The following is a 22,010-nucleotide window of genomic DNA, read 5'->3' on the forward strand; positions in this document are numbered from 1 at the left end:
AGAAGTAAGAAGATGATTTATAAGGAAAGGAAGCTGGAGATAATCAAGAAATATGAAGAAGGCTAAGCTAGGCTAGGCTACGCTCACTATGGAATATTGTAAATAAAAGGTAAATAAATCCTTTCTATATATTTTATTTATGTTGTTATTTAATTGTATACATGTATATTATATACGTACATGTAGCATTTAGTATACTATTGATACCAATTTTTAATATGTATATACAATTTTTATGTTTTTACCTGCATTTACATGCGTTTTCTATTTAACTTACGGTGAATTCGCGGTACGACCCCGCCCGCGGAACGGATTAATCTGGTAAATCGGGGGCCCACTGTACATTCAAATGAATTTGCCAGCCAAAAAGTAATTGCGACTCCCTCTGATTGTCACAAAGCGTGCACATGTCACCATTCACATCACAAAATGTCATTAAGGCTTGTATGTCAGTTAGCCTTGATTTTGAATGTCAAATAGCAATGCATGTCACAATTTTTAAGTCTTTAAGCCCTTTTTTTTGTCTAGTATACAGTGGGCCCCCGGGTTACGAAATTAATCTGTTCCGTGGGTGGGCTCATAAGGTGAATTTGCTGTATGGCGGGCAATTCAAACCTATATTGAATAGCCAATGCTATGCAAAATTGGTATCAAAATAGTTTAGTAGGTGCTATGTATATATAATAAACATGCATACAATTAATTAACATCATAAATAAAAAATATATGGAGGATTTATTTACTTTTGGGTGACTTATAGCCATATTCCATAGTGAGCGTAGCCTAGCCTAGGCTAGGCTATCTTAGTCTTCTTCCATATAAATGATCTTCTCACTTATCCCTTTAACATCACTAGCACTCTTAGGACCCATGGCATACCCATTTAAGTTTGAATTAAGCAGTAAAATGCACAAAAGTACGTTATTTTAAATACTTAGACGAGACAGTGTTTAGCATGTGGCCATTTTAACTCTGACGCCAACCAATAGCAGACCAGCATTCTGGTGATGTAAGCGGTTAAGTGTGTCTAGACGTATGAGCGTGGTCACACCCAGCATGGTGGTCACGCACGCACGCTAACCGGAATGTTGGATGTGTCGCAAGGCAAAAGAAATGGCGTAAAGCGGGGACAAAAAAATGTCACAGTCCACATCGTAGACGGGGAGTCCACTGTATTTGCGCTCCAATCTTGGTTTGTTTTCGTCAATAAATAATACAACTTAACAACATGCCAGAAGTTGCTTCTGGATCCTACCACCCCCCATAGTCACATTGATAGGTCAAAGCCTTGTTCCTTTGTGCTGTCACTCCAAGATCCCTTGCATTCCTAATCCAGAGAAGGCAAACCATTAATTAAAAGATTCCTCAATGGGGCATCTGCGCTGTAATCTACATTCACTGCATTCCAGTCAAACATGGATCAAATGATGAAGGCACAACAAGCCATGCATTAATGAATGTATAATCATCCATATAGCAAACTGCCTGGGAAGAGTGGGCCGACGAAGAAAGATTAATTGTTAATAGTTTTATGACTGATAAACAAAGCCATCCATCAAACTGCGCATGGTTTTACGCGGCTTGGCGGACAGTTGGGGATAATTTGTCGTCTTGCCGTGTTAACCCTTCCATGCGTGGAGGATGTGGATTAATTGTGAGCAGGGCGAGAGAGGGACGGGTGTATTTCTCCGGCGCGCACAAATGATTAACGCTGCAGTTAGGGAGTGCGCCACAAACATAACAACTGCAGTAAACGTCCCCGTGAATGATTTGGTCGAGTGCGCATGACGTAGAGATGGAGTACACGTATTCCACGTATATATATATATATATATATATATATATATATATATATATGTATATATATATATTTATATATATATATATATATATATATATATATATATATATATATATATATATATATATATATATATATATATATATTATATTATAATATTTGACACCAAACTATTAATCATCATCCATCTATTCTTATTCAATAAAACATAAGAAACAGTGATGTCAATGCAGGAAAAAAAACATTATATATATATATATATATATATATATATATATATATATATATATATATATATATATATATATATATATATATATATATATATATATACACACACATTTCACAAATGCTTTTTGCACTCTGTTCAGGGAGGCCTGAAAAAGTCCCAACTGAAGCCAGATCGAGCGGCCATCTGCAAAAGCCCATCTGGGATAGTCTGTCATAAATGTTGATTTGGCCGGGAAGCTGCACTTGCTAGACGCGCTGCGCTCTGCCAAGCCGGGCGGCTGCCAAGATGGGGCGAAATATTCGCGCGCGTTTCACAGCTAATTGTCAAACATCATCATTAGGAGCAAATCAGTATGCCAGAAACGGATCAGCATCTGAAACTTTTGTCGGATTAACTGCCTCACCGCATTTCTCAGCGGGGTCCGCGGTGTTCATCATTCATTTGGTGTCTGTGCTCAAATTTAACTCATGCAAATGGATCGTTTGTGCTCGTGAATCTGGATTGTTGTTGTAGGGGCAATAACTACACTAAGTGTTTAAAGTGCTTTTCTCTCGCTTCACGCAATTATTTCCTGTTTACTTACTTTGTTGTGATGCAATAATTGATAGTGTTTATCGTGTCCATATGTCTGCTAACACAAACATGCGCAGCTCACTAAAAAAGCCCAAAGAAAAATAAATTGGAATATTTGGCTTCAGATGAGTTTTGCTTAACTCTCACAAGCTTAACGGAAAATTTCAAATGGTGTTTGATCTATGAAGTGCCCAATACATTTCCCGGTTACATCAGTATAAGACCCAACAGATAAATCATACAATTATGGCCTGTCAACTATTTTATCTTTGTACAATCATATACTCTAACCCAGAGGTTTTCCAAACTACAACCCGAGGGCCAGTTATGGACCACCATCCAGATTGTGGAGGCCTGTGGCATATATTATTCCTGGAAACATTTTGACCCAACTCAGGCTTTTTGATATTTTTGATGTGTGATATCAAAGAGAAAGGATACAAAAAAAACAACAAAAAACACTAGGAGGCTAAAATATTGCATGGATTGTCAAAACATGATGACTTTCAATATGCCATGCTCCCGTCCCTTCTGAATGCTTGCAAATGCTTTTTGAGAGGTACACCCTATAGGTGTCAAATTCAGCCTGTGTCGGGCTCATTTACTGCCATTCAAAACTGGAAATATTGTCAATTTTGTAAATATTGAAAACTCGTTTTGTTTTCTAATTTCCCAGATTTTTGCATTAGTCCTTTAATGGGACAGTGTGTAAGACTTAGACGTTTTTTTTTTTAAATTAAAAAAGACTAAATTAAATGATTGTAAATGTATAAAAACTTGCATGTGAATGGGTTCTTAATGACTAACAGTTTGTTTTAAATATAATCATAGGTTTAGTTATTAAATTATATTACATGGGGGTGGCACTTCTCTGGAGGTGGGCATGTTTGTTATAGCGAGAGACAATGGTAAATGCACCATCTGCACCACCTTCTACTGTCCGTAATGAAAAACCGTCAAAATCTTACAGACTATCACTTTAAACAGCAGCGCAATAGAATTTTTTATGTGTACAAGCCACAACCACCAGGTGGCGCTAGTGACCATCATATATGACATTTGCAAGCCTTGACTTTGTTGATTGGTTTAGCCTGCACTTCCATAATGCAAAACTCTTCAAAAGTTATAATACTCTAATATAATGTAATAAATAATCCTATTTCAATTACATAAATATATAAATATATAGCTTTGTTATTTTGTCTATCTATCTATCTATCTATCTATCTATCTATCTATCTATCTATCTATCTATCTATCTATCTATCTATCTATCTATCTATCTATCTATCTATCTATCTATCTATCTATCTATCTATCTATAAATATAATCCATATAATCCATATTTTGAAGATGATTACAGGGGCACAATGGCATTCTCAAAAACAGCGGAAAATCTTGATTCCCATTCCCCAAATGCACAATTTCACTTAATGTCTGTTAATGACTCTTCTACAACATAAATGACGAGTAAATAGATGTCTTTGGTTGCTACATAAGCAATGTTACACTAAAGTCGTTAAAGTTTCATATTTTCCCAAGGCTTGGCAAGTGTGTAACCTTAGTTCAAGAAGAATATTTCAGTGTGTTCTGACTTAAAAATTCTTCTCTGCTGTTGGCATGTTAAGCACTTCCCCCACATGATTCAAGTATTGCATGTGCATGATTGAATTACGGGCCTCACAAGGTTGTTTTGGTGGTGTTTTGAGAAATGGTAAATTTCACAGTACAGTGGTACCTCGGTCCTCGAACGCCTCTATACTCGACCAAATCGGTGCTCGACCAAAAAAATCAAGTAGGTAATGCATCGGACCTCGATCAGATTTTCGGTGCTCGACTAGCCGAGCCTAGCCGAGCCGAGCCGAGCCGACCCGAACGCGCTCCTCGGCCCTTCTCGGCCAGCGGGTAAGCGCCAGTTCAACTCAGACCGCCAGCGGAGTAAGACGTTTGTTCGAGTATTTCTTCCCGGATTTAAACTTTTTCGTGTTGCTCTAGCCCTTAATAATGGGTCCAAAGAAAGACAGTGATAAGGGGAAGGCAAAGAGGAAAACAATGAGGACCACTATTGAACCGAAGAAGGAAATTATAGCAAAATATGAACGCGGTGTACCTCGCGTCGCAGTTAGCTAGCGTCATCATGGAAGGAGTAACTCCCTCCCGTCCTCTCCACATCCATTCCTGTATGCCATCAACCACTCTCCAAAACGTAAGTAAATTATACAAAATGGTTTATAATGCTTTATTTATCTTTATCTTTATCATGTACTGCTTGTGCACATTTACTTGTGCGCACATACTTTCCATTATTTCTTATGGGAAAATTGCTTTCGGTGTTCGAACAAATCGGTGCTCGACCACCACCTCAGAACGGATTATGGTCGAGTACCGAGGTACCACTGTACTACAGTTGGCAAGTCTGGAATCTTGAAAATTGAAAAGACTCCTGTGTTAAAATGATAAAGATCAAATTTAACTTGAAATCCAGCCTTTTTTTTCCACTATAGTGGATATTTGTTTTTTGTTGATATCTTTTTACTTCATTGGAGCTACCCAACTGAGTCCTAATGTGCTCAATAGTGGACATGCTGGCTTTTCGAATCATGACTCATGCTGAGACAAAAGACTTCAGGTATACCTAATAGTGTGGCTCTTAAGTCATTTGCCTAACTGAAAATAAAGTGATTCAAAAATTTCATACACCTCACTTAAAGGGTGAATGTGACTTTGGAAAATTGTTCGAACAAAAAGCAGCTGAATCATGGTGACATGTTTGGTTGTGGATAGAAGTGGGTGGGGCTATGATGCCAATGGCCAATCATTTCTAGAGTGCAATAACATGTCAACCAAATCATCTGAGGAACTTTTCACCAAGCGACAGGCCTCAGCAGTAGGTTGAGGGGTCTTTAGGGGTTTGGGGAGGAGATAGAAGAGTGCTGCTGATGGGAGTTAAAGTGACAGATATCTCACGCATGACATCAACAGCAATCCGCCGCTCCGACACCTTCAGTTTCACTCGAGTGTCATCACCTTGTTTGCACCCCCAACTTGCCTCACCTCAATTCACCCCACACTTTCTGTTTTGGCCTACTCATGCAGTCAAACAAACAGTCATCTTTTGCTGTATTGTGGTTCCAATTTTTGAAAACTGAGGATTTTTTATGTTGTCGAATTTGGTCTTTACTTTTCAACATGGGATGTTTTCTGTAAAATATGTCTGTTTTGAATACAACTGGATTTCACAACTGAACATCTATGGTAAAAATCATGAGCAAATTGAATGTAGCCAAGCAGCACTGTTTCGAATGATTTATGTTTCATGACAGGTGGTTGAGATAGGTCGAGGATAAAAAGACATCACATATTTTAACGGTCAAAGTTTTGAGCAGTTGGAGTTTGTAATTTAAAAAAAAAGACTAGGAAAAAATAAATATAATTAAATAATATTTAGGAGTATGGGGTACGGAATGCCCCGACAAGGGCTGTTCGGTCCCTGTATGACCGATGTAAGAGTTTGGTCCGCATATCCGGTAGTAAGTCAAATCCGTTTACAGTGAAGGTTGGACTCTGCCAAGGCTGCTCTTTGTCATCAATTCTGTTCATTACTTTTATGGACAGAATTTCTAGGCACAGTCGAAGCCTTGAGGGGTTCCGGTTTAGGACCTCAGCATTGCATCTCTGGTTTTTAGGGATAATGTGGTTCTGTTGGCTTCCTCAGGCCGTGACCTGCAACTCTCGTTTGCAGCCAAGTGTGAAACGGCTGAGATGAAGATCAGCACCTCCAAATCTGAGACCATGGTCCTCAAACAGAAAAGGGTGGAGTGCCCTCTCTGGGTCGGGGATGACGTCCTGCCCCAATTGGAGGAGTTCAAGTATCTTGGGGTCTTGTTCATGAATGAGGGCAAGATAGAACGGGAGATCAACAGGCGGAATGGTGCAGCATCCGCAGTGATTTGGGTGCTGTACTGGTCTGTCGTGATGAAGAGAAAACTGAGCCAAAAGGCTGCTCTTCCCTATGGTCACGATCTGTGGGTTGTGACCAAAAGAATGAGATCCCGGATACAAGTGGCCAGAATAAGTTTCCTCCGCAGGGTTTCCAGGCTCTCTCTTAGAGATAGGATGAGAAGCTTGGTCATCTGGGAGGGACTAGGAACCAGTTGATGTGGCTCGGGCATCTGGTTAGGATGCCTCCCGGACCCCTTCCTCAGGAGAACTTCCAGGCCTGTCCCACTGGGAGGAGGCCCCGGGGTAGACCTAGGACACGCTGAAGAAACTATGTACGCCTGGGGATCCTCTCAGAGGAGCTGGACAAAGTGGCCAGGGAGAGGGAAGTCTGGGCTTCCCTCCTCAAGCTGCTTCCCCCATGACCCGACCCTGGACAAAGCAGTAGCTAATGAATGGATATATATATAGAGATACTCCCTTTTCCTCTGAAAACTGTTAAGTCCCTGGGACTTGCAATATTAAACTATGGGTCCCAACAGAAATGTTTGGAGTCAGAAAAGTTGCACGATAAAAAAGACAAAGTAATTCTAAAGTTCAAACTGCATTTACAAGACGTGAGCTAAAACCAACAACAGATATGAAAAAATGTCATCTATTCCCAAGTGGGCTGGACCAATAAAATCATGGTATATATTTATATAACTTTAAAACAACAACTTCAAATGTATTATTCTTTTTCAAAATGTCCAAAACAAAACAGGTACAACATCACCATTCATCATAATATATTAACAATGCCATCAACCGTAAAACAATTCAAGATTTCGATTAACCCCCGGCCCCCCCTAAAAAAACCCCAAAAAAAACAGGTTGTTTTAAGACTTTACTAAATCATGTCGCAGGCCGGATATTTGACACCCCTGAATTAGAAACTACATCTGTCTTCTAACACAAGCTGACTCAAAATTAGCACTGACGCAGAGCCAATAGATCATAAGCATCATTATGTTTCATGTTAATGAAATTCACTGGAAATTCCTCCGACAGCTCGTACAGCAAATGAATATGGTTGGCTTAAGACAAGAAATAATGTTAGCTAACTGCTTGAACTTCAGACTTCATTTACCTCCCTCATTCCTTGCAGCTTTATCCTTGCTGCAATACATTTCTGATACCTTGGAGGAACACTTAAAGTCAATTCAAAATTATATTTCTAACAGGTTGTTGTCAGCTAGACTTACTGACTTCTTGCTGTGATTCTCATTAACTGCCTGTCCCATGTGCATTCATGGACGTAATATCAGCTACACGTGAATAAATTACCATATTAATTAGCCATGTATGCATTGTTTATATGGAGTGGATAGAGTTGCAATGAATTACTATATGAAGTAATATGCGGCATATGCGCTCTGAAGTGAATTTGTTTTTACTGACGCACCGCAGATCAGTACCATAGCATGTGCCTCAGGGAAATCTGCCTGGCGACATGGCTGGTTGTAAAGGAAGCCAGACGATGCTTCAAAATAAAACATGGGATATCAAAGAACGTATGAAATTAATATTTTGAGGTTACTCCCGGAAGCATGGTCGTGACAAAGATCTAGTTGTCACCTACTTGACCATCATAACCTTATGATGTGAAGCTCACAGCACAAGCAGCATTAAGATAAACAAAGCTGTGTTTTTTTCCTGCATTGACATCACTGTTTCTTATGTTTTATTGAATAAGAATAGATGGACGATGATTAATAGTTTGCTGTCAAATATTATAATATAATACAGTATTATAATATATATATATATATATATATATATATATATATATATATACACACACACACACACACACACGCACATACCATTTTTTCGGACTATAAGCCGCGACTTTTTCCTTGTGATTTGAGCACTGCGCCTTATGGAAACAATCCAACGGTCAAGCAAATTTGAGTATCTGTTCAAGGTGTCAATTCATGGAACAACCATGGAATAGGACTAAAAGGATGTGAATCAATGGCTGAACTCAAACAGTTTTGAAAATACATCATTCAAAATATTAAAAGAAATATGTCTAAATTGAATTTAGATTGCGTATAAACTTTTGTGATGTGTAAATTTGATATAGTAAATTTGAATTTGATAGTTCGTAAAATACCGTATATGGATTAGCCTACTTGTTCTCTTTGCTTCTCTTACGGCGCAATAATACACATCATATTTTGCATCTTAATATTGATATATTATTTTAGATATTCTAACTAAATCTTTCACCAGATGTGAGAACTAGTAAGCAAAAAAAGAAAAAAAAAAGAAAAAAAAAAGAAAAAAATACATATAAAAAATAATATAAAAAATAATATAAATAAGTGTTGATTTTTTTGTATTTTTTTACCCAAAGGTTGAAATCCGACTTAGTCAATCATGCTATGAAGCCGATGATTTACTGGAGGTGCCATCGGAAATGTATTGGTGAAAATGTCTTAACACTCACAAAGGCATGTACGCAATCATGAAGGCCCAGGGGCCCATCTAAGGAGAAAAGCATTTTACAGCAACATTGTTCGTGAATGTTCAAACCCAAAGGACCTGGGGGCGATGTTCTATTGATCGTACAGATCAATGGCTTTTTTTTTCTCCTGTTGTGTTTAAAAAGCGGTATTAGCTTTACACGCTAGGTGGGGGACTAATTAAACGCTCCCTCAAAGAGATGTTCGACTAATCAGTGTGTAGACTACAGCCCGCTTTCATGAATAGTTCATCTGAAATACTTTGCGTTCATAAAATCATCATAATGACCCCAACCGACTTCACGCCGCAGTAACGGGAACGGGTGCGTGAGAGCTGGCTCCCTCTGTGCTTCTACATGAGTCGCTTTATTTGCATCATGCTGGATTCTGGATCCCCTGCACTGATAATTACACTAACAAGCTTTGTCAATAAACTGTTTTCTTCCACAGTTTTTTCCCCTAAATGAGTGTTTGTTGAAAAACAGTCAATAATATTCAAAACTTTGTCACATCTCTTCTGCAGATAGGGACTGTTGCAATTCCCCAAAGCAAAACTTTTATTTGCGTATGAGTTTCCAGTTATTAACTTTATATGTGTCAATCAGGAGTGGCAAGGTATAGAGCTACAGTAAGGTATTTTATTTGACTTTATTAATTGCGGTCTTTTGCCTCAACTGCCTTGAGCGCGTTCAAGATTATACTGGTGAGTTGTTCACTGACCGCTCACAATGTGGAAAATCAGAAAGACACTTAACGCGCAACAAATACCATATAAAACTTACGGATGTGAACACAAGAAAATTTGAAGAGTTTAGGAAGATAAGATTTATTCTGTTTTACTATCGTTTTGACATTGTTGCCAAAGTGTCGGTGTGTTTTATATATGGGAACATAAAGATGACCAGAATTGACCCCAAAATTAAGGGTGCGGCCTATACACAGGTGTGTCTCATATTTGGGGGATTAAGGTATGTTTCATAGTCTAATTCAGTGGTTCTAAACCATTTTTCAGTGGTGTTTATCGTGTGAAATATGTTTTTAGCAAAGTACCCCTTAACTAGTGCAAAGCATTTTGGGGTTTAAAAAAAAAAAAGGCATTGAACATGCCATCAGTGTCGGATTTATTCAACTTAAGAATCTTTCAAACTTCATTTGTATTTGTCCAGAAAAAATAATCAACATAAACTGACAGATGTTATAAAAATAGTTATAAATAAATGTTTGTCCACAGAAAACTATTAAATATAAAGTGTCCTCTTTTGGGATTACATTGGATATCTGTTCAAAGAAATAAATAATTAATTTAATTATTAATAATTATTTCTCCACAAAGGATAGTCAACATAAAACGTCAGACCTGTTCTCATGAGAATATAATTAGAAATGAATATTTGTCCACTGAAAAATAGTTAACTTAAAGTGTCCTCTTTTGGCTCTTTTAGCTGAGATCTGTTCACAAAACTAAATTATGAATTTAATAGGTAATGAGAGGTATTGGTTTAGAGGTATTTTCCTGAAACATTTCATGAATTCAGTTTATTGAGCTGCAGCAGTCGATACTTATTTCATGTTTTTATATTTTTATTGAATTTTGAAGTTGTATATTTTGCCTTTTTGTTCTTTTTATCATCACTTCCTTGACCAAATTAACAAGTGAGCAACGGTCAGGTGTTTAGACGGAAGCCAAAACATAAATCCCAGAGACGAGTCTAGAAGGCGACATAAATACCAGTGTAAGACAGAAAAAATACTTGAAGACTCACACCTTGCAGTCATATCTGCTCCCGCACCAGAGTGTTTGATTTAGGGATGGTTGTCATGTCCAAAATTTGCTGCAACCAAGCTGTGTTTTTGGCTTTTGATTACCATCAGAGAGTGATGGATAAGTAAATTGTCCCTGGCGTTGTGTTGCTGGCCGGACTCCCCACTGACTGCCTTTCCATTCATCTCACCCCACTTCCCCACCTTCTTTTTGCAGAAAACAAACTTGGGATGCGCACACACACACATGCAAACACACACACACACATACACTCACCTGACTGCCAAGTCTTGCTGTTCCCCTGGCACCACGCTGCAACATAACACCTTCCTCTCCTTCCTTGCTCCCTTTTCCCTCTCGCAGCATGGCAGAGCAGCATGTTTGATTCTACAGGAGCGAGCGCCGCTAGAGTTTGACCTTTATGGCTTCTCAAGGCCAGAACTGATATTTTTGGATTTTCCTTGCCGGTGTTATTTTCAGTGGCTTGCACACTCATCCTTGTGTTGGAGCCCTAGAAATCGTGTACAAAAGTCAATGAGAAAACAACAGGCAGACTGAATAATTCATTTACAAGCTTATCATTAAGGTTTGGTCATATAAATCAGTGGTTCTCAAATGGTACTCCTGGGGGAACTCCGGGGGTTACTCAGGATATTCAATAAAACAAAAAACATGCAAAAATCTTTTAAAAGCAATTATTGAATTAATTCAATGTTTCAGGAAAATGTAAGTTCATAAAACTAATTTTATCTTCAGTAGGTTATTCAATATCATTATTTGAAAAACCCAGATTCTCTCCCATACTGGAATGGTTCGACCCAACTTGTCACTTCTCGTTACCTGTCAAGTTAAAGATTGATTTTGTGTACAGATCACTACTAAAGACGAAACTTTAAGGTGAATATTTTCCTGTGAACAAATAATTACCGGTATTTGTAATCAATGAATAACTTATTTTTGTGATCAAACCTCTACTGTAATCCCAGAAGAGGACGCTTTAAACTGACAAATATGTTTTATAATTATTTCTTTCTGAGAACTGGTCTGACACTTCATGTAGATTACTATTTGTGGACAATTATTTATTAATAATTAAGTTTATACTTTTTGATGACAGCGCTCTTCTATGATCCAAAAGAGGACAGCTTATTTTGAATATTTTTTGTGGACGTCCTAAAGTTGAATAAGTCAGTCACTGATGGCATGTTTATTTTATTTTTTTTAACTCAAAAATGCTTTGCACTGGTTAAGGGGTACCTTGATGAAAACATATTACACAGGGGCTACATCACTGATAGACGGTTGACAACCAATGACTTAAATCACTGGCTTTTTGGATTCGCTACAGTAATGTGCCAAAACTAACAGCAATCCTATACTGTATTTACTGTTTACCCGCTTTTATAATCGAAAAGTAGCTCAAGGAGAGCTGCTAAAGGACCGATTACAAGGAATTATGACATCCATGAGGAGCTTACAACATAAAAGTTCACTGCTGTCTCGTTAAACCCGAACATGGTTATAAAACAATATTAAATAATATTGAAAAATAAGGAACGACACAGAATATCGTAAAATGATATTGAATGTAAATAAATTATTTTTCAAACATGACATTGGGAATGAATGTGGAATTTTTCATGGGGCGCTGACATTTTGACATGTTGAAAATCTTTTCAAAGGTGACCTGAAAGCTGAACATTTAGAAATTCTAATTGGAATTGGGTGGATCTGTTTTCTTGAATGAGCCATTGACAATGAAAGGGGAAATTTTGGGGAACTTTCTTGAATTTTTGGAAATGCAAATAAAATGAGCTTAAGGTTCAGATTTTTAAATAGGAAATGCTTTAAATGTGGCGTTTTGAATGTAACATTGGAATGGATAACCTGTGAGCCCATATTCGGCCTCATAGGGAATGAAAAGCAATTTCTGGGATGAAAAAAAATTGAATTTGGGGAAAAACATGATTTTTTGTGAATTTGTAAATTACAAACCTTTATTGTGTTCATTCTTTTAAAAGTAAGATTTTTTTGTCTGTTGATGAATAGGTTAGCTCCTATTTTTTTTTTTTTTTTTTTTTTAATGCTTTACAAAATCATCCGATTCGGCCTGCAAGGAGGTTTACTCCGGCCTGTGGGCCATACATTTGACACCACTGTGTTAATTTGTGAAATATGTTGACATTGGAATGATATGATGTGAATCAAGTGAATTACTCTGGAGGTCTGTAGCCTGACTGCAGTTTGTGAAATCATTTAGGTTATGAATTAAATTAAAAAAAAAATATATATATATATATATATATATATATATATATATATATATATATATATATATATATATATATATATATATACACAAGTATTCATGACTCTCCAATAAAGCATAGGACGTAAGCTAGGGACATATTTTTGAGTTTTTATTTTATGTTTTTCCTTTGTTTTTTTTTTTGTTTTTTTTAAGCGTCTAGACGTTCAATCTCAGATACTTAAGTACAGTGGGCCCACATGTAACGAGATTAATCCATTCCGCGGTTGGGCTTGTAAGGCGAATTCACCGTATGGTGGGAAATCCAACCCTATGTTAAATAAGTAATGCATTTAGAACCCCAGGTATAAACATCAAAATTGTACATTTATATTAAAAATTGGTAAAACCAAATAGTATAGTAAGTGCTACATATATATAATATACATGTATACAAACAGAAAACATTATAAATAAAAATATATAAAGGATTTGTTTACCTTTGAGTGGCGCTTGTTATACCCATATTCCCAAGTAAGAGTAGCCTAGGCTAGGCTAGCTTCGTATTTCTTGATTATCTACAGCTTTGTTTCCATATAAATCATCTTCTTACTTCTCTCTTTAATTTCACTAGCAATCTTGGGACCCATGGCTAACCCATTCAAGTTTGAATTGAGCAGTAAAATGCACTATAAATACAGTTTTGTAAGAACTCACGATAGAACAAAGTTTTACAATTCTGCCATTTTGAAACAAGTGAGGCCGACCAATAGCAGACCAGCATCTCCACAAGGAGACGCCGACCAATAGCAGACCAGAATTGTAATGGCGCGTTGCATGGAAGCATTGATGGCAACAGAAAATAAGTGCAATTACGTAAAAACACCTACAGATGGAGACAAAACAACAGAAATACAGCCAACCCCCTCGGCTCATGACAGTTGTTTTTGTCACAAAGCGGGGAAAATACCGTAATGAGGGGATGAACATACTCACTATTACACATCACAACATTAAAAAAAACATAAGCCAGGGACGCTGTATCCCGGGAGTCCACTGTATCAATTTATTATTTAAGTACAGTCAGCCCCCGGTTTACGAACACCCTGTTTTACGAACATTTCAACCGCGGAGTTTTTTGTCCCTCGCTTACGAACAAACCTTCCGTCTTACGAATAATACAATATGCCGGCCATTGTATTTGGACATTTGCTTTCGCCTTGCTACGTCAACTAATTCTGAGGCTGACGTTCCTCACAGCAACGTTGAACGCTATTGCTCTTACAATGTCATAGTCACTGTCTCAGTCACGGTGTCAGTCACGGACTCAGTCACGGAGATGCTATTGGCCGGCGTCACGTCAATCACAGAAATGCCGATATGCTATTGGCCTAACGCCTTTATCTTGCTTGATGGCACAGCAGGTCGGGATGGAAGGAAGGAGAGAAAATGAGTGAAAAATGGAAGGAAGGAATGGTGTTAAGACTTTGCAAACTTTATCTTTCAGAAATGGCTTCTAAAAATGCTAGTGGCGGTAAAGGAAGAAGTAAGAGGATGATGACAATAGAAATGAAGCAGGAGATAATAAAAAATACGAAGGAGGCGCACGCATGGTTAACCTTGCTCGTGAGTATGGACGGAACCGCTCGGCAATCTTTTAAGGGCAAGACTTTCCTTGTCGAGGACGGACCTCGATCGACAACAAAATGGAGAGGCTTCTTCTATTATGGATTAAAGAGAAGGAAATCGCCAGTGATATGTTTTAGTTCGAGAAAAGTTCTTGTTTAAGAAAATAAATCAATAAATTCTGCGGGTTGGTCTCTGCTCACCTCCGTCTCCACTCAGCTCGTCACCCCAGACGACAATGTAATTTATCCTTTGTTTATCCATGTTAATTAAATTGACTGTACAGTACTAATTTTGAATGTGTGTGTAAATTCGTGATGGTTTCAACTATGATTTCACCATGCGCTGCCAGTCAATGTGTACGTACAATTGACCTCGTTTAGCTACATCAACAAAGCCATCTGCACACGTTTAACATGGCAACGCTGACATGCTATTGCTCTTACAATGTCACAGTCACTGTTGCAGTCACGGTGTCAGTCACGGATATGCCGATATGCTATTGGTCGAACGCCTTCATCTAGCTTGATGGCACAGCCGGTCGGGACGGAAGGAAGGAGAGAAAATCAGTCAAAAACGGAAGGAAGGAATGTTGTTAAGACTTTGCAAACTTTATCTGTTAGACATGGCTTCTAAAATTGCTAGTGGCGGTAAAGGAAGAAGTAAGAGGATGATGACAATAGAAACGAAGCAGGAGATCATAAAAAAAATACGAAGGAGGCGCACGCATGGTTAACCTTGCTCGTGAGTATGGCCATAACCGCTCAGCAATCTTCTAAGGGCAAGACTTTCCTTGCCGGGGGACGGACCTCGATCGACAACAAAATTGAGAGGCTTCTTCTATTATGGATTAAAGAGAAGGAAATCGCCGGTGATATGTTCTAGTTTGAGAAAAGTTCCCGTTTAAGAAAATAAATAAATAAATTCTGCGGGTTGGTCTCTGCTCCCCTCCGCCTCCACCCAGCTCAAGTCACGTCGCCCCAAAGGTAAATGTCATTTTTCCTTTGTATATGTTATTTAATTTGACTGTACAGTAGATTATGTTACTCATTTTTAATATGTGTATAAAGTCGTGATGTTTTTACCTAAGGTTTTTGCACGTGTTGCATGCATTAACTAATTAACATAGGTTTGGATTGCCCGTCATACGAGCAGTTCAAGTTACGAGCGTAGCCGCTGAACGGATTAAGTTCGTAACACGGGGGCCACTGTATCTGGAAATAAATGTCCTTAATGTACATAAGTCTCAATTGACTCTTAAAACATGAACTTAAACATCAAACTACATCCCTGGTATTGAAGGGGATAATATATATTTTTTTTCAAATTAATAAATTTGAAATTTTTCAAAATGATTTTTGTCTCTACAATTGCTTGCTAACGAGGCGATGAAGCAAAAAAAAGCTAAAGTGGCATTTATAATCCTGTTTTTGACTAAATAATTGGGAATTGGCTCGGTTTGTAATAAGGAGGCATGCAATTTGCAATTTTTATCTTCTCAAATTCAGTATAGCTGAAAAGTAACAAATATACTTGTTGTCAAATTGAATCTGTTGGTGAATAAAAAAACGTTTTTTTTAGTTTTTTTTTTTTTAGTTTATTTTTCTTTGACCGTTGGCCCTGCGATTTGCCAGGCAGCCGCATCCAAGGCGGTAATAACAGTTTTATCAATATAACCATGTTCCCCATCTCCAGGACTGGGCTCATCTCCAATCCCGCCTGTCTGCTGTTTGCTTTAGCTCTGCCCAGCTAAAAGCAGACACTAACAAGAGCCCCTTGTATAATCGTTATGCAGATTTAACCGAGCCGCTACCATCAGCATGCGTGAGCCGTGCGCCGTGAGTCCTGAAACCTGTCCAATTTTTGCATATGGAACTCAGCAGCCGACGCCTATTTCACTGACACCTCCAGTTGTCCAACAACAACCTGACTATTATTATGTGTGCTGGTCCATGAAGCCAGACGGAGATTTTAAATAAAATGCATGGCATAAATCATACAAATGAGAGTCACATCTGCCAGTTACGACTGATTTAACCGAAAAATCCAAAGTGGGTTGACCATTTTACGTCAGTGAAACAGAAAATTAGAACCGCCTTTATACTCGGGTGGATTTACAAAACCACAGTAGCCTTTGTGCACTCGCATCAGGAGGCTGAATAGCAGGTATATACTCTAGTTCCGGTCAATAAAGTATAAACTAATAACATCTAATTACATCTTGAAGCCATCACCAGATCAGTAACTTTTTTGTTCTCCATCTAAAGATAGAAGCTGGGCCCTTTTATAAGGGGCTGCGGTGCTGAATTTGCAAATTATATTCTAGATGTCCTCCTGGGCTCACATCATTGTTTGCTTTAGCAGGCTAACGTTTCTACGTGTATTTATAGGTGTCGAGGCCAAGAGAAAGACCACAGCGGCTCCATAAATAAGCTGCAGTGAGCGTGGCCCGCTCGTTACACAGGCCATTACCTGGAGACGCCTGGCAGGGTAGCGGGCCTCGGCCTCACTGGCCAGGGAGAGAGAAACACACACACACAAACGCACACACACGTCTGAATTGATAACGGAATGGCACACAGCGGATACAACATTAGGGCCACTTGCGGGATGCAGTACAAGAGCTAGATCCACATTCTGCCATTGAAATTGCCATTGCGAAAAAAGTATTGTTATAATTGTGGGTTAGATGTGCGCCCCTAAGTGTTCAATGTGCAAACAGCAGAGAGGCCCAATAAAAGTGATAATGAATTTTCTTTTTTTTTCCACGTTCTATTTGATTACGATATTGCTATATGTATCTGCTATATTGCTATAAGTAGGCAGAGAAAACATTTCACATTTCACACTGCAGTATTGTGCCCATTTTTTGGATAAATTCTTCCACATCATATTCACAGTATTTTTAGTCAAGGCATGGCACACTACTCGTAATGTGATGTGTTGTTAAAGTCTGGGTGAAATTTCAGTTCCCAAGTGTCTTCTTTCAATGCTTTCGCTTTGATGTTAAATGCCTTACTTGTAGTGATCAAATGATTGGAAAAAATACTGCAGAAGTGTTGAAAGTATTTGCTAATATGGTTGAGCACACCATATTTTCCGCACACACGGGATTATAAGGCGCACCTTCTACAAATGGCCTATTTTATAATGCTTTTCTTATATAAGGCACACCGCATTATAAGGTGCATAGAATAGACGCTACAGTAGTGGCTACAGTTGCGTTAACCATTCACTAGATAGAGCTACGCTAAAAGGAATATCAACAACAGTCAGATAAGTGAGTCAAAGACATCATGATTATGATTAAGACAATCAGAAATTAAGAATAAAGATGATTTGCGGTACAAACTATCTGAAGAATGTTGAAAAATTACCTTCTGATTGCATTAAAAGACTGTTTAGACAAATCAAGAGTTTAAAGGAATATAATGAGTACTGTATTTTCCGCACTATAAGGTGCACCGTATTATAAGGCGCATCCTCAATTAATTACATATTTTAAAACGTTTTCAATAACAATATAGTAATACTCAAAGTAATAACAATAACAGGTCAAATAATAACGCTAAACTCTCAATAGCATAATAACTCAAAGTCAATATGACCAACCTTGTTCAACTGTAAACACTCAAAAGAAACAGGTAAAGCTTACTTTATCAGTTCATTCCCCTACGAATCCCAATCTCAATATTGATCTATATATAAGGCGCACCTGATTATAAAGCACACCATCAGCTTTTTTTAAAAAAAAATAAGGCTTTTAGGTGCGCCTTTTAGTATGGAAAATACGGTAAAATAAATATTAAACTTAAATCATTTCTTAATCAAATTGCAACCAAAAACTATAAAATATGTTTTGTTGGTTTAAAAACAGTTCTTGGATGATTCATTTTATAAAATTGAGCTTTCTTTAAAAAAAAAAAAAAAAAAACACAACACGTCCCCATATAAATTGTTTCAAAATTGGAGCATTTATAGCATCAAAATTTCAAACAATGTACAGTGGACCCCCGGTTTACGACGTCCCCGCCTTGCATTTTTTTCACCTTACGACATGGACCACGACATTTTTTTTGGTCCCCTCTTTACCCCATTTTTTCGTCTTATGACACATGCAACATGGCTGTCAGTGTACATGCGTGACAACCATGTTGGATGTGTCCATGCTCATACGTCTACATCCACGTTTTTACAATGCTGGTCTGCTATTGGTTGGCAGGATTAGGGTTAGCGTCCACGCTCATCCGTCTAGATCCACGTTTTTACAATGCTGGTCTGCTATTGGTCAGTGTCACAGTCAAAATGGCCGCATGCTAAAGACTGGATCTCGTCTTGTGCCTAATGTATTTATTGTACATTTTACTGCTTAATTTGAACTTGATTTAATTAGCCATGGGTCCCAAGATTGCTAGTGATGTTCAAGAGAGAAGTAAGAAAATGATTTTTATGGAAATTTAGCTGGAGATAATCAAGAAATATGAGGCTAGCCTAGCCTAGGCTACTCTTACTAGGGAATATGGGTATGGATTTTTTTTTTTTTTTACGGAAATTAAGCTGGAGATAATCAAGAAGGCTAAGTAGCCCTGCCTTGGCTAGGCTACCCTCACTTGGGAATATAGCCATAACAAGCTTTTAACATTGCTCAAAGGTAAATAAATCCTTTATATATTTTTATTCATGATGTTATTTGATTGTATACAAGTATATTATATAAACATAGCACATAGTATACTATTTTGATGCCAATTTTTATTACGTATATTCAATTTTATCTTTTTCCCTGGGGGTTTTACACGATTTAGCTATTTACGTAATATAGGTTTGGACTGGACTCCCTGCCAAATGGCACATTTGCGTTACGATCCCAACCGCGGAAAGGATTAATCTCGTAAACCGGGGGCCCACTTTATTATAAACATTTTAATTGTAAAAACGGAAGAATTTACATGGTGATTATGTTTTTCTTTGTGCTTGTTTTTTCGCATCCCAAAAATGAAAACTCAAGGTTTATGTGCTGTATAAGACGCACTGTCAGCTTCTGAGAAAATTGAAGGCTTTTAGGTGCACCTTATAGTGCAGAAAATACAGTACTCGATAAGGTTGAAGGTATTTCCAGTACTCTTTTGTGTAGATTGTCAGTCACTGATCTTTACTCCACACTTTCATGATACAAAGTACAATTAGAGGATTATTTTCTAAATTTCTTTTGACAATTACAGACCAAGGCGTTGACTCAGTGCTACTTTGTTTTTAGTTCTTTAAACTGTCCTTCTACTTTTGTTGAATATCACTGACCTTTCTCAACATGAATGGGAAAGCATTCATTCTTGGAAACAACTTTAAAGAGGCACAATCACCATGATGGCATCGGTGCACTATTTTAGATATGTGAGTTTACATGTGTAAAAACATGCTAAAATGACTGGTAGTGAATGTTGAATACAAAATGTGCCACGTCTGATTAAACCTTATTAGACAGTGCTGGAATATACCGGATGATGGCACAGAGTGGCACTTTTTCTGTGTCAGACGCTTATGAACACTCATGTTATATTTATACAACATAAGCAAGTGCAGCGCGCTGCCTGAGAGGATGTTCAGTGCTTCAGCTGCAGATATTTTTACCATCATCCCACATGTCTGTCACGTCTTTTTGCTTTCATACACATGAGCTGCCACGCGTTCCCCGTCTCCGTCTTTCTGTGAACTTTTGGCCTCTCAGATCCTGTTGGAACCTCACCCAGATGCCCCCTGGCTCTTGGAAATAAATCTACCAAAAACATCACACACATGCCGCCTCGCCATCGTACGTCAGCGGTGCGCGCGCGTGTGTGTGGACGTCCCGTGCGTATGCGCCGCCGCTTATCTGCGCCCTCGCAGACGCTGTGCAGAAAAACGGTCAGCGGAGGCCACATCCAGCCAGCTCAGCAGCCTTCTGGCAGCCAACGCGTGGAGGAAACTGCACCCTGCAACATAAACAAGCCAAAGCAGCGCATCCACTGCGATTACTAATCCCGGAGCCTCCCAGTTGGATCCACAGCGGCCACACCCGTTGCCAGCTTTTCTACGGCTTTGGCGATGAAATATTCAAAAAGCATTGTTTCGCAAGGCAATCCGTCCTAAATATTACTGCGCTCATTTGCCGGGCGGCGACAGTGATGATTCCATAAAGCATATGAATGGAGAGACTTGTCATGTGGACGGAGTGCTCATAATCCTAAATCAGAGGGGTCTGGCACAGTGGGGGGGGACCAGATCTACTCATTTGCCTCAGAGTGACCCTTTCAAAAGTGACATGACGAGATGTATGGATGACTATTTTCAGATAGCAGCCTGTGTGCAGGCAATAACGGTAGCTGTCGTAAGAAGTTACATATATTTGCCTGAATACACCCGCGACTGCAAATTTAATGTGCTTGTTAGCTTGCACGGTGATTTCATGAACAGCAAATAAGACAACCGTTTCCATTGCAATGTTTCATTTTGGTCATGGCCTTCTTCTTGTGTACATTCAGAGGACTTCTGCAGGAGTTCTTATTCAATATAATTCAATACCTAACTCCCTGGGAAAGAGACCCCCCCCAAAAAACAAAAAACAAAAACAAAAACAAATAAATAAGATTATGGTCCATAAAAAATGTATAAGTATACCTAAAACTGTATCCTTTTTAACACTGACACAAGGAAAAAGCAATTAAGAAAAAAAAAACTTTCAGTGACTGTTAACTACTTTACTTTTAGCATATATACAATTAAAGGTTTGTCTGAGCAGAAAAAACCCAAGTGCATTAAAGTTCCTGAAAAAAAAGGATGACAATCCTTATTTTATTACACTTACATTTCACATGGCAAAAACAAATCATTTTCCCTGGTGTCATCCTAATCCCCCCGGCCCACCCCACTATTTGAGAAACACTGCTTTAAGAAGCGACAAATGGGTCTTTTATGCATATTACAGACCTGTATAGTCTCCTGAAACCTAAACAAAACCTATTAATTGGTGACCATTATGATGGACATTTGTTTGTGGTCTATTGCTTTTGACTCATTGGAGCTAGTTTACTAGGTCTAAATGTGCTTGGTGGAGGACATTCTAGCCTGTCCAAAAATGTAATATGCATTTGGGTTGGATGCAATTCACTTTGCTGTCTCGTTGAGACAAAAATGACGCAATAGTGGAAACATACACTGTACTGTATTTTTGGGACTATAAGCTGCAACTTTTTTCCACGTGATTTGATCCCTGAGGTTTATCGTCCAGTGTGATGTATCTGCAGATTTTTTTGTTTTATTTTGGGCTAGGCACTATTGAATA

The sequence above is a fragment of the Hippichthys cyanospilos genome, chromosome 21 (assembly GCF_059441005.1).
Source record: "Hippichthys cyanospilos isolate Australia breed blue-spotted pipefish chromosome 21, RoL_Hcya_1.0, whole genome shotgun sequence".
NCBI classification, from domain to species: domain Eukaryota; kingdom Metazoa; phylum Chordata; class Actinopteri; order Syngnathiformes; family Syngnathidae; genus Hippichthys; species Hippichthys cyanospilos.